General features: G+C 40.8%; 1 protein-coding gene across 3 annotated transcripts in view; it reads right to left on the bottom strand.

Moving 5' to 3' along the window:
- Window positions 1-12,741, bottom strand: part of AKT3 (AKT serine/threonine kinase 3) — a 310,972-nt gene that overhangs the window by 100,437 nt on the left and 197,794 nt on the right. The window lies entirely within an intron of this gene.

The following is a 12,741-nucleotide window of genomic DNA, read 5'->3' as shown; positions in this document are numbered from 1 at the left end:
GTCTCCAGAGACAGAAAAAGATGTGAAGAGACGAGGACATGTTTCCTTTATTGTTATGCTTTTCCTCCACATCCCCTCCAAAAAAAGATCAAATTAATGATTTAAATCAGATGGCTGTAAGGTATAATAAACTCATACACACTCAGTCGTACTTAATCAGATTATATTGATAATGATATAAAAATCACCAAAAAGTTATCAGGGACACAGATGATTAAATAGTTAACCTTTCCCCTTGAAGGCAATGCCTTAGCAGCTAATATTTAGGCATGGAGTACTTAATATTTCAATGTTTGTAGTATATTTTATTCAGGAGGATATAAAGGATATATTTCAGTCAAGATCATAGAATTTGTAAGTCTCCTACTTAAGAGAAAAATCAGTTCCTGAAAATAGGAACATAAAATATACAGATAAGATTTAATTGTCAACTATACATTTTAGAAATAGAAACACAGAATATAAAAATTGTATCTTTCTGCTTGTGGCTTTTTAACGTGCTTCTTAAAAAAAAAAGAAAAGTCACAACCTACTTTAGGTGACAACTTAAAAAATCTGGGTGTATTTCAAACCAAAAGTAAGTGTATTTCCCCAATCTTGTACATAAATCTCATCTTGACATCAAAAATGAACTAGGAGAGATTTTCTTCAACATATGGAGAACTGGAAAAATGTTTCATATTTCAAAAATAACACCATCTTCAAGAAGAAAGGAAAGGAAGACACTGCTGAAACTAACACAGCATCTCCGGTCTTTGCCTCTAGCAAGATCCTAAACAAAGCTCTTGCTGGATTAATGTCTCCACACTGTCAGCAAATCACAGTTAGACTGTAAGTAAGATGCGGAGAGCAAAACACTGGGTCACTGCATTATATTTATCATCTGACCTCAGTCAGACCTAGAAGATAAATGAGAAATAGATTGATCAAAGATGCTAAGGCCTGGAAGCCATTCCAAGAGGGCAGGGCCAGCCACGTCTGAACAAGGCAAGTGTAATTAACAACACAGTGTTTAAAACTGGGAGTGAAACAAAGCATAAGTATGAAACCACTCCTGAATTATCTGTTTAATAAGAATCAGGCTTTAGTGCTCAAATAGTTCGACAGCCTCTGTCACATCATACTATAGTTTCTAAACGAATTAGAATAATAGCATCTTAATGCAAACTAAATCACAAGCAGAAATGATAGCATAACTTACTGATTTCTGCACCCACAGGGCCTAGCATAATGATTAGCACACAGTAGAGACTTAATAAATGTTTGTTGAACCGAACTGTTGATCATAGGAATAAATTCCAGATGTCAGGGGTGTGGGGCTTCATTAATTCACTCAACCCTTCCATAAATATGCACCAAATCTATTCTGGCCTTGCTCTACACACTGCAGACATGGCCCCAAACAACAAAGACAAGGATCCCTGCCCTCAGGGAACTTTCCATCTCCCTACACAGATGGCGACCAATGTTAATGGGGAAAAAGGCAGAGACCTACTGCAGTTTAGTAGCATTCATGTGATGCACATGAAACACATCAGGAAGCATTGTACAGGTGGCTACTCTGTGACAAACACAACCAAATCCAATCACTAAAAACCAAAACCCATGGGGCGCCTGGGTGGCTCAGTCGGTTAAGCAGCTGCCTTCGGCTCAGGTCATGATCCCAGGGTCCTGGGATCGAGCCCCGCATCGGGCTCCCTGCTCAGCAGAGAGCCTGCTTCGCCCTTTCCCTCTGCCTGCCACTCTGCCTACTTGTGCTATCTCTCTGTCAAATAAATAAATTAAAAAAAATCTTTAAAAACCAAAACCCTTGATGTGCCCTCAACTAAATGCTAATGACAGTGCAGGTATAAAGTGGTTTAAAAAAAAAGACATAATCCCTCTGCTCACGGAGTCACAGGCCAGTGGAGAAGACATAACAGATGGGTAAATATCCAACTTAATAAACAATTACTAATGCTGATGAGTGACATGAAGAAAAAATGGGGATATCTACTATCCTAAATGGGGTAATGAAGAAAAACTAACATTACTGGAAGAGTGTAAGGTGGGTAATGTGATGATGGGGGAGGCAGGGGGGTGACATAGTCTGATTTCTATTTTTAAAGGTTTACTCAGGCTCCTCTGAGTAGAAGGACAGCAAAAATAGCAAAGATGAAGCAGGGGGGCAACAAGGAAACCGACAGAGAAATGAGGATGGCTCAGACCACTGTGGTAGCAGTGGGAGCAGGAAAAAAGGGGGCCATTTTGGAATCTTTTTGAGATATAAAATTAAGTCATAATCCAAAAGTAACCTGCCTCAGCATGAGGGTATCTCAAAAGAAACATCTCTTTACAGGCAGTCAGAAGGAGATTCACAGAAGAGATACCATTTTTGCAGGTTATGCTTGAGGACGCTAAGGGGCTGGAGGTAGCCAGCCAGGTGTGAAACCCATTTGAAACCAGAAAAGATATTCTAGGGCTTCAGAAAATATTTCCAGAGGGTAGTTCATGCTGCTTTTTATTTATTTTTTTTATTTTAAAAGATTTATTTACTTATTTATTTGAGTCAGAGAGAGAGTGTGAGCAGTAGGAGGGGCGGAAGGAGGGGGAGACAAGCAGACTCCCCACTGAGCGCAGAGCCCAATGCGGGGCTTGATCCCACAACCCTGAGAGCACGATCTAAGCCGAAAGCAAGAGTCCAATGCTCAACCGACTAAGCCACCCAGGCGCCCCCATTCTACTTTTTCAAACAGGCCCACCACATACAATAGTTATTTTCCTAAATCACTTTGTAAGTTTCAGGAGTGAAGATTAGTTTTTTTTTCTAAGTTCTGCAATCTGCCTAACCACAGGGAAGAAGCCAAGGCAAGATGTATGGAAACAAATGCTAAAACAGTATTTCTTTATCATAAGAATGTGAGCAGAATTAATACTGTGTATGTATCTTTCAAATATTAAAATGTATTTTCTACCATATTTTGCATAAGATCAGATTAAAATTCTTCCCCCTTAATGCAGATTTAATGGTACTGTACTTCACATACTAATTAGTTTCTGCTATGAAGATAAGGTATGCACAAGCTAAAAAGTAAACACAGATGCCAATAATTTTTAATTACAGTTAAAAGCAACATGTCAAAACAAAAAGTTAAAAATAACAGTGATAAAACTCAGTGGCTAAAACAATGTGATGCCTTTTAAAAAATCCACTCGTTGATCAGGACTTTAAATGAAGAGGGCTAAAAATGCTTGGGTGTGCAATAGAAGTATAACGATTTCACGAAAAAGCTTCTGAAATTCAGTTTCATGTATATTCATCCACGGCAAAATACTAACTAATGAATTTTTAAATCTAGTTTCTCTCATAGGAATGGGATTTTATTTCTTGAGGATATGAGGCAAAGAAGAGTCCTCCTCACATTTATTTTCCCCATCGTCTCCAATTTATCACTCCCTTCCACTACACGTGGTCTAAAATTCTGCTTTCATTTGTCACCCCCCTCTTCCTGTAGTGTCGAGTGGTCGTTGGGTATTTCATAGGGGATGAGGAGTAGGATACGGCAAGGAAGTAGAGGAAGACATCTCTAACCCACTGTCAGGGACAACAAGGGTTTCATGTCCTTTAAGCCCTAGAGCAACTCAAAAAGGTAGGCTTTATTATTCCCATTTTGCATCAAGAAACTGAGGCTCCCAGAAGTTAACCTGCTCAAGCTGCAGGTGAAACAGTACCGAACCCACGTTAGGGTCACTTCCACTCCACACCACTGCCTCTCATTCAAACGCTCAGCTTCTCCCTAACTGGGCACTTTCCATTCTGTTCATGGTATTTTCTCGGTCTTGAATGCAAGACCCTACTGACCATCTCTATCAGAAGTCCGTTGAAATCATGACAGAGCACACTGGAAGGACTTCCTTCCTCCATCAGAACAATAACAAAGACCCAGAGGAGGAGAGGGAGCAGGCGGGAGAGAGCGAGAACAGGGCAGAGAGGTCTGTGATGCGGCTCCCTTACTCTCAATTAAAGCACAAGCACTCCCAGGGATCCTTACGTTCTTCTGTCTTGATCCCACAGGTTAGCAATCTATTCATTTTTCCCCCCATAGGAAAGATGTCACACTTCTCATGCTCTAAATCTGGGCTCCTAACTCCCCCTCTTTTAAAAATGTGGGCCTGCCCCGTTCGCCCCCCACCCCCCTCTCCCATTCCCCCTCTCCCCCACTCTCCAGGGCGCCGCCAGCCTGTCTTAGGGCTGGGCCCTGACTGCTATTTCTCTTCTCTTTCTTTACCATTTTTTCACCTTGATGCAGAAAAAGAAAGCACAGTTGCTCTCTACAATCTATGAACACTGCATCACCTTTCTCAAGCGCTGTCATTTGATACTTTGTTCTTGATCCTCCCGTTCCAAATATTGCTTGACTTTGATCATGATGCAATCACTTCGGAACTTAGTCTTTCTTAAATTGTAGAGTATACTGTTTGTTCATCCTGCCCTTCACTGCACTGCCTTCTTTCCTTCTGCCCCTTCTAATTCCCAACATTGGAATAAATCAGTCTCTACTTTCTCACCTTTCTATCCCACATCTGAAAGGGAAAGAAATCACGTAAACATACTGACTAGAATGATTACAGTTCCCTCTCCAATCTCAGCTGAATCTTCCTGAGGATTCTTTCACCCCTCTCCTAAGGTCACTCTTCCAGTCTTCATTACGGTTGTCTTAGAACATTCCCAGGCCTGCTACCATGCCTAGTAGGTGTGCTACCTTACACCTGTCAAGCTACTGTGCTGGGACTGGGGCCCAGGTCTGTCTCTTTCAAGTCCAGGAGCTTTTCATTAAGTTTCTCTCTTTTTATCTCAACTTTGCTCCCTCACCCTTTCAAAATGTGATCTACGTCATTCACAGAAGTCATGAATAACATTTGACACGTTTGATGACATTCTCTTCCTGAAGACTTCTCTTGGTTTCTAGAACATCAGAATCTCTTACTCCCCTCCTCATCAGTAGTTCCATTTTCTCAATTTACTGCTGGTTTCTTATCTCTGAACCCTTATCCTAGGAGTGCCCCCAGGACTCAGTCCTCAGACCTCTTGTCTTCACTATGGTTCCAAATGGTCTCTATGGTGATGGATTTCCAAACAGGTCCCTCAGCCCCAGAAACACCTACTTGACACGGATGTCTAGTAGGGGACTTAAACCTGGATGTGAAACAGAAACATCATATTTGGCATGTCCAAAACCTAGTTTCTAGGGGCGCCTGGGTGGCTTAGTCGGTTAAGTGTCTGCCTTCAGCTCAGGTCATGATCCTGGGGTCCTGGGATGGAGCCCCATGTTGGGCTCCCTGCTCAGTGGGGAACCTGCTTCTCCCTCTGCCCCTCTCCTGCTCATGTTTTCAATCTCCCTCTCTCTCTCTTCCTCTCAAAATAAATAAATCTTAAAAAAAAAAACCATAGTTTCTAATCTGCCATCAAAAAGCTTGTTTCTTCCAAAAACACACATACACACACACACACACACACACACACACACACACACAAAACCAAAACAAAGCAAAGCAAATGAACGAAAATCCCCATTGGCAGAGAATGGCAACACCATCCCTGCCATTGCTCAGGCCAAAGACTAGGCAGTGATCCTCAACCCTTTTCTTTCTCTCACACCCTACGTTCAATCTGTCAGGAATCCTGTTGGCTCAGCAAAAACATACAACCAGGATCTGACTGTGTCTTTCCACTTCCATTGCTACTACTCTGATGTAAGTCACAATCATCAATTTTCTGGATTATTGCCATTAACTCCTAAGAAGCTCCCTGCTTCCTACCCATGCCCTCTTCTCAACACTGCAGCCAATGAGATGCTCTTAAAATGAAAACCAGTGATGTTATTACACTGCTTAAAAATTTCCAATGGCTTCCCACTTCATCTAGAGTAAAAACTAATATTCTTATGAGACCTACAAGTACCTGCACGATCCTAAGCTCTTCTTCCTCCATGCAAGCCATGCTAGACTCCTAGCTAGTCTAAGAGTGTGCTATGTTTGCTGCTTGCTCAGGGTCTTTTCAACTGTGATGCCCTCTGTCTGCAACATCCTCCCCTCCAAAATACCTCAAGGGCTTGCTTCCTCATCCCCTTCAAATGTTTACTGAAATTTCACCTTTACAGTGAGGCCTTCTGTGATCACTCTATTTAAAATTGCAAAACCCACAATCGTCATTCCTGCCACTCTTCCTTAATTCCCTACCCTATTTTATTTTTCTCCATTAGTATGTATTAGCTTCTTACATACAATGTGATTTACTCATTTATTATGTGTATTGTTTATTGTCTGTGTCCTGACTAGAGTGTAATTTCCGATGGGGGTGGGGTTTGGTCAGGTTTATTCATTCACATAGTCCCAGTGCCTAGAGCATGCACCTTAAGTAATTAGGTATTCAATTTATATTTATTGAAAGAACAAGTGAATGAATCAATAAATAGTGATTCTTTAGCATATGTTGCTGAAGAATGACAAGCTTTCATAAATTACAAGAAGCAAAACAGAACACAAACGAATGAACTCAGACCTCCGAGAGCACAATGAGCAGATGAAGGTACAGCAGATCAAAGCAAACCCACTCTCTATCGGTCTCCCACAGCAAACCACAGTCATTAGCACAATCTTTAATACAGAAGTTCAAGAGAATCTGGAAGAATGAACCAGAGAAGTTGGCAGATGATGTTAAGAAGTTCTGGTTCAGGGGCGCCTGGGTGGCTCAGTTGGTTAAGCGACTGCCTTCGGCTCAGGTCATGATCCTGGAGTCCCTGGATCGAGTCCCGCATCGGGCTCCCTGCTCGGCAGGGAGTCTGCTTCTCCCTCTGACCCTCCCCCCTCTCATGTGCTTGCTCTCTCTCATTCTCTCTCTCTCAAATAAATAAATAAAAAATCTTTAAAAAAAAAAAAAAAAAGAAGTTCTGGTTCAGGTCCACCAGCAATAACTGAAGATCCAAGGAGACAGAGATGTCAGTGGTCAAGCCAAAGCACCGGTTGGTATTTCAGTGGGTACGTGTGCAGGAAAAGGGTTGACGGAGCAGGCAACTCTGTGCATTCACAAGAAGAGCCAATCTTCAGGACTGGTCCTTGGCCAGCTCCCAGGAAATAAACTCGGATCCCTTGGAATATTCTGGTGATAAGGAGTTTTTGTATGCCAGAGATCTGGGGCCCCATGGTACCAGTTTGACTGGATAGTTTATAAAAACAGCTGTAAGCATGGTGAGTGCTATACAGCTGAGTTTGCTCAGGACGGCTAGAATCTGAGCAGCTAAGGGAAGTCAAGCTGTGCTACTGGGCTACGTGACTGACCTACACAAAGATCCTGGATGTCAAGGCTTAGGTGAGCTTCCTTAGTTGACAACACTTTGTACGTGCTGTCCCACACTGGTGCTGGGAAGATGAAGCATGCCCATGTGAGACCACTGGGACAGAGCACCTGGGAGCTGATATCTGGTTTCTCCTGGACTCTGCCCCATGTGCCTTTCCCTTTGCTGATTTTAATCTATACTTTTCAGCTATAATGAACCATAACTGTAAGTATATCAGCTTTTCGGCATCCTGTGGTCCTAACGAAATACTGGGCCTGAGACTGCTCTTTGAGACCACTGACACAGTTAGCGTCCGCAGGGCTATTTACCAGGGGTGACACCAGCAAGATGGAGGGCTAGAAGTCCCAGTGCTAAGCTCCCCCACAAAAACAAAAAAACAATGAACAACTACAAACTGACAAACACAGCTTTGGAAAAGCTCTGGACTACCAAGAAATCAGCAGAAAGCAAGAAAGCAGCAGAAACCCTACAGAGTTAAAGACAAACAAATGTGGATAGCTGATGGGAAGGCGTAAGAAGCATCTTGCAACACCCCATCCCAGAGTCGAGAGCAACCAGGCACCAAGAGGGATCTGCTCGGTAGGATTTTATCCCATGAGGAAAATGAGAACAAAAGAAGCCCAGCAAAGCCTCATCATGGCCATGTGTGTTTGCAGCCTTGCCTACCAAGGCTGCCCACTGTCTTCACGAACATTGAACTGAGCCAACAGAGCTGCCCGAAGTCCCCACCATGTCTCCTCCCTGGGACCGGAATGTCGTTGCAGTGAGACCTAGCCCTGGGGGCCCCAGGTGCCGCAGTGCCCACTCTCTGGATGCCACAAAACTTTGCTATCCACAGGGCGGAGCTGCAATTGCTCTATGCCCCACCTCCACCCTCACCCCCCCCCCCGCCCAGCCCGAGTCCTAAGTCAGGGCTCTGACCTGCCAGACATGGGTGGCACTGCTGGGACTCTAACTTGTTCTAACCAGGGCTATGCTGCTGCTGGGCACCACCACCCCGCCCTGCCCCCAGCACCCAGCTTTGATTTGCCATCAGCAGGGCTGTGCTGATAATGCTCTGGGTCCCAAGCTGTAGGTCTGACCAGTCATAACTGGGGCTGAACCTCCCCTGATCCTAAGTTGGGGCTCTGACCTGCAATCATCAGAGCCACACCGCTGTTGCTCTGCACCCTGCCCCTGGGGTCCCAAGCTGGGGCTCAAGTGGCACTGGGACTGCTCTGCATGCTGCCACTGGGTCCTAAGGCACCACTGCACCTTCATCCTGCCACTGCTGCATCCCTCCACCCCAGGTCCTAAGTCACTGTGGAGGTGCCCAGAGACCCAGACAGGTTTCACAGGAAACCTGCACATCCTCGTATCTCAGACACCAGCACCACCCCCCACAAATACACTTATGCTCTGGGACCCAAGCACCATGACAGCTCTCTCTGTATGCACCAGATGCCAGGACACCAGCTCTGACATCCTCAAAGGTACGCAATAACTTTCCAGTAACTGACACCAAAGAAATGGACTTGAGAGTTATCTGACCAAGAAATCAAAATAAAGAAGTTCAGCAAGATTCAAGGAAATACAGAGAAATAATTCAATGAACTCAGAAGGACAATACGTGAACAAAACTGGAAGTTCAACAAAGATACAAATCAAACAAAAGAACAACACAGAAATTCTAGAGCTGAAGAATACAAGGAACAAAATGAAAAAATGCAATAGAGAGTTTCAAATCAGGCTCAATCAAGCAGAAGAAAGAATGTACAAACTTGAAGACAGACCTCTTGACATTATCCAGTTAGAAGAGAAAAAAAGACATAAGAATGAAAAAGAGTGAAGAAAGCCTACGTGAATTATGGGATATTGCCAAGTGAAACAATATTCACATGTGGGAGTCCCAGCAGGAGAAGAGAGAGAGGAAAGGGCAGAAAATTAAAGAAACAACAGTTGAAAATGTCCCAAATCTGGGGACAGATATGGCCATTCAGGTACACAAAGCTCAAAGATATCCAAGGAGATTCTACCTAAAGAGAACTTTCTAGAGATACTTTATAATCAAGCTCTCAAAAATCAAAGACAAAGAGAATTTTGAAAGCAGCAAGAAAAAAATATATCCACCAAATACAAGGGAGCCCCAATAAGGTGAATTTCTCAGCAGAAACTTTGCAAGCGAGGAGAGAGTAGGATGATAATATTCAAAGTGATGAAAGAAAAAACAAAACAAAACTGCCAACCAGGAATATTTTGCCCAGCAAAGTGGTCCTTCAAAAATGAAGGAGCGATAAAGACTTGCCCGGAAAAACAAAAGTTGAGGGAATTTATCACAAGAACTGCCTTACATGAAATGATAAGTGAAGTTCTTCAAGCTGAAATGAAAGGATGTTAATTAGTAACATGAAAACATATAAAAGTATAGAATTCACTGGAAAAAGTAAATATATAGTCAAATTCAAAACACTCTAATGCTGCAAAAATAGGGTGTAAATCACTTTGACCTCCAGCATACGGGTTTAAAGACAAATGTGTTAAAAATAACTATAGCTAGAATATTTTGCTACAACACAACACACAAGTAAATTTGGACATCAATAACATACAAGGTTGGGGGAGCAAGTAAATATGTAGAATTTTTTCTATCAATTGAAGTTGTTATCAGCTTGAAACAGACTTATTATAGTAAGATGTATTATGGACATCACAGTAATCACAAAGTAAAAGATTATAACAGATTCACAGATAAAAAGAGAAAAGAATCAAAGTATACCATTACAAAAAATCATCAATCCACAAAAAAGCAAGAAAAGCATAGAAAACAAAGGAACTACAAAACAATTAGAAAGTAATAAACAAAATGGTGATGGCAAGTCCTTATTAATAATTACTTTAAATGCAAATGGCTTAAATTCTCCAATTAAAAGACACAGAGTGGCTAAGTAAATAAAAAAGCAAGATCCAACTATATGGTGCCTGAAAGAGATTCACTTAAGCTTTAAGGGCACTCATGGGCTGAAAGTGAAGGGACAAAAAAAAAATGTTCCAGGTAAAAAAAAGCAGGGGTACCTATACTTATCTCAGACGAAATAGACTTTAAGTCAAAAGCTGTACTGAGAAACAAAGAAGGTCATTATATAATGATATGAGGGTCTGCTCACCAAGAGGCTATAACAATAGTAAATATATATAATTATTAACAAATCTGAAGACTGAAACAGACAGCAATACAACAGTAGTAGGGAACTCAAATATCCCGTTTTCAACAATGGATAGATCATCCTGATAGAAAGTCAATAAGGAAATATTGGACTTGAACTACACATTAGCCAAATGGAGCTAACAAAAAGATACAGATCATTCCATCCAACAGCATGATAATACACATTTTTCTCAAGCACACATGGAACATTCTCCCAGATAAATCATGTATTAGGTCACAACTCTTAATAAACTTAAGAAGATTTATCCATATCAAGTATCTTTTCCAACCAATATAGTATGAAATGAAAAATGAATTACAGGAGAAAAGGTGGAAAATTCATAAATATATGGAAATCAGACAAAATACTGCAGAATAGATAAGCAATGGGTCAAAGAAGAAATCAAAAGACAAATTTTAAAAATCCTGAGACAAATAAAATGGAAACACAACATATCGAAACTTATGGAACACAGCAAAAGCAGTCCTAAGAGAGAAGTTTACAGTTATAGGAAGGAAGTTTCTTACATTAAGAATAAAGATCTCAAATAAACAACCTAAATTTACACCTTAAGGAACTAAAAAAAGAACAGTCTAAGTTAGTAGGAGGAAGGAAATAATTAAGATTAGAGAAGAAGTAAGTGAGAAATAAGAGACTAGAAAGACAATGGGAAAAAAAAAAACCAATGAAACTAAGAACTGGTTCTTTGAAAAGATAAAATTGACAAACTTTTAGTGACACTAAGATAAAAAAAGATGATTCAAATTAATAAAATTATAAATGAAAGAGGAGATATTACAACTGATACCACAAAAATACAAGAATCCTAAGAGACCACTGTAAAGAATTATCACCAAAATTTTAGATAACTCAGAAGAAATGGATAAATCCCAGAAATATACAATTTCTCAAGACTGAATCATGAAGTAACAGAAAATCTGAACAGAGCAATAATGAGCAAGAGTTTAAATTAGTAATCAAAAATCTCCCTACAAATAAAAACTCAAAAGCAGATGGCTTCATTGGCGAATTCTATCAAACATTTAAAGAATACCAATCTTTCTCAAACTCTTCCAAAACTGAAGAGGAAGGAACAAGCTCAAATTTGCTAGCATTTCCCATACCCAAGCCAGACAAAAACCCTACAAGGAAAGAAAATTACAGGCCAACATCTCTGATGAATATAGATGTAAAAACCCTCAACAAAATACCAACAAACCTAACGCAAGAGCACATTAAAAGGATCACACACCATGATCAAGTGGGATTTATCCCTGAGATGCAAAGATGATTCAACACAATACAGTAAAGTGTGATGTGCCACATTACTAGATTAAAGGATTAAAAGCATATGATCATTTCCACAGATGCCGAAACACATTTGACAAAAATAAACACTTTTTCATGATAAAAATCCTCAATAAACTAGGTATAGAAGGAATGCACCTGAACATAGCAAAGGCCATGTATGACAAGCCCACAGCTAGTATCACACACAGTGGTGAAAAGTTAAAAGCCTTTCCTCTAACATCAGGAACAAGACAGATGCCCACTGTCAGCGCTTCTATTCAACATAGTACTGGAGTTACTAGCCACAACAATTAGGAAGAGAAAGAGGGAGAGGGAGAGGAAGAGAGAGAGAGAGAAAAAAGGCATACAAGTGGGAAAAGAAAAAGCAAAATTATCTTTTGCAGATGACATGATCATATATATATATAGAAAATCCTAAACACTCCACCAAAAGACTGTTAGAATCAATACTTTACTGAATTCAGTAAAGTTACAGGACACCGAACCAACACACAAAAATCAGTTGCATTTCTATACACTGACAATAAAAATACCTGAAAGAGAAATGAAGAAAGCAATGCTATTTACAATGCATCAAAAAGAATAAAATACTCTGGAATAGATTTAACCAAGGAGATGAAAGACTTATGCACTAAACACTACTGGAACTGATGAAAGAAAGAACACACAGACAAATGGAAATATGCCCCATGTTCTTGGATAGGAAACATTAATATTGTGAAAATGTCAGTGATATATACAGATTCAGTGCAATCCCTATCAAAATTCCAAAGGTCTTTTTCATGTAAATAGAAATAACTACCCCAAAATTTGTATGTAACCAAAAAAGACCCCAAGCCCCAAAAGCCAAAGTAAGCTGCGACAAGGCAGAGTTAGGTTGACCATCAACATATTCCTCTGCACCCCCT

Source organism: Halichoerus grypus, chromosome 7 (assembly GCF_964656455.1).
Source record: "Halichoerus grypus chromosome 7, mHalGry1.hap1.1, whole genome shotgun sequence".
Lineage (NCBI taxonomy): Eukaryota > Metazoa > Chordata > Mammalia > Carnivora > Phocidae > Halichoerus > Halichoerus grypus.
The sequence above is the reverse complement of the archived record's forward strand: the minus strand, read 5'-3'. Positions and strand labels throughout refer to the sequence as shown.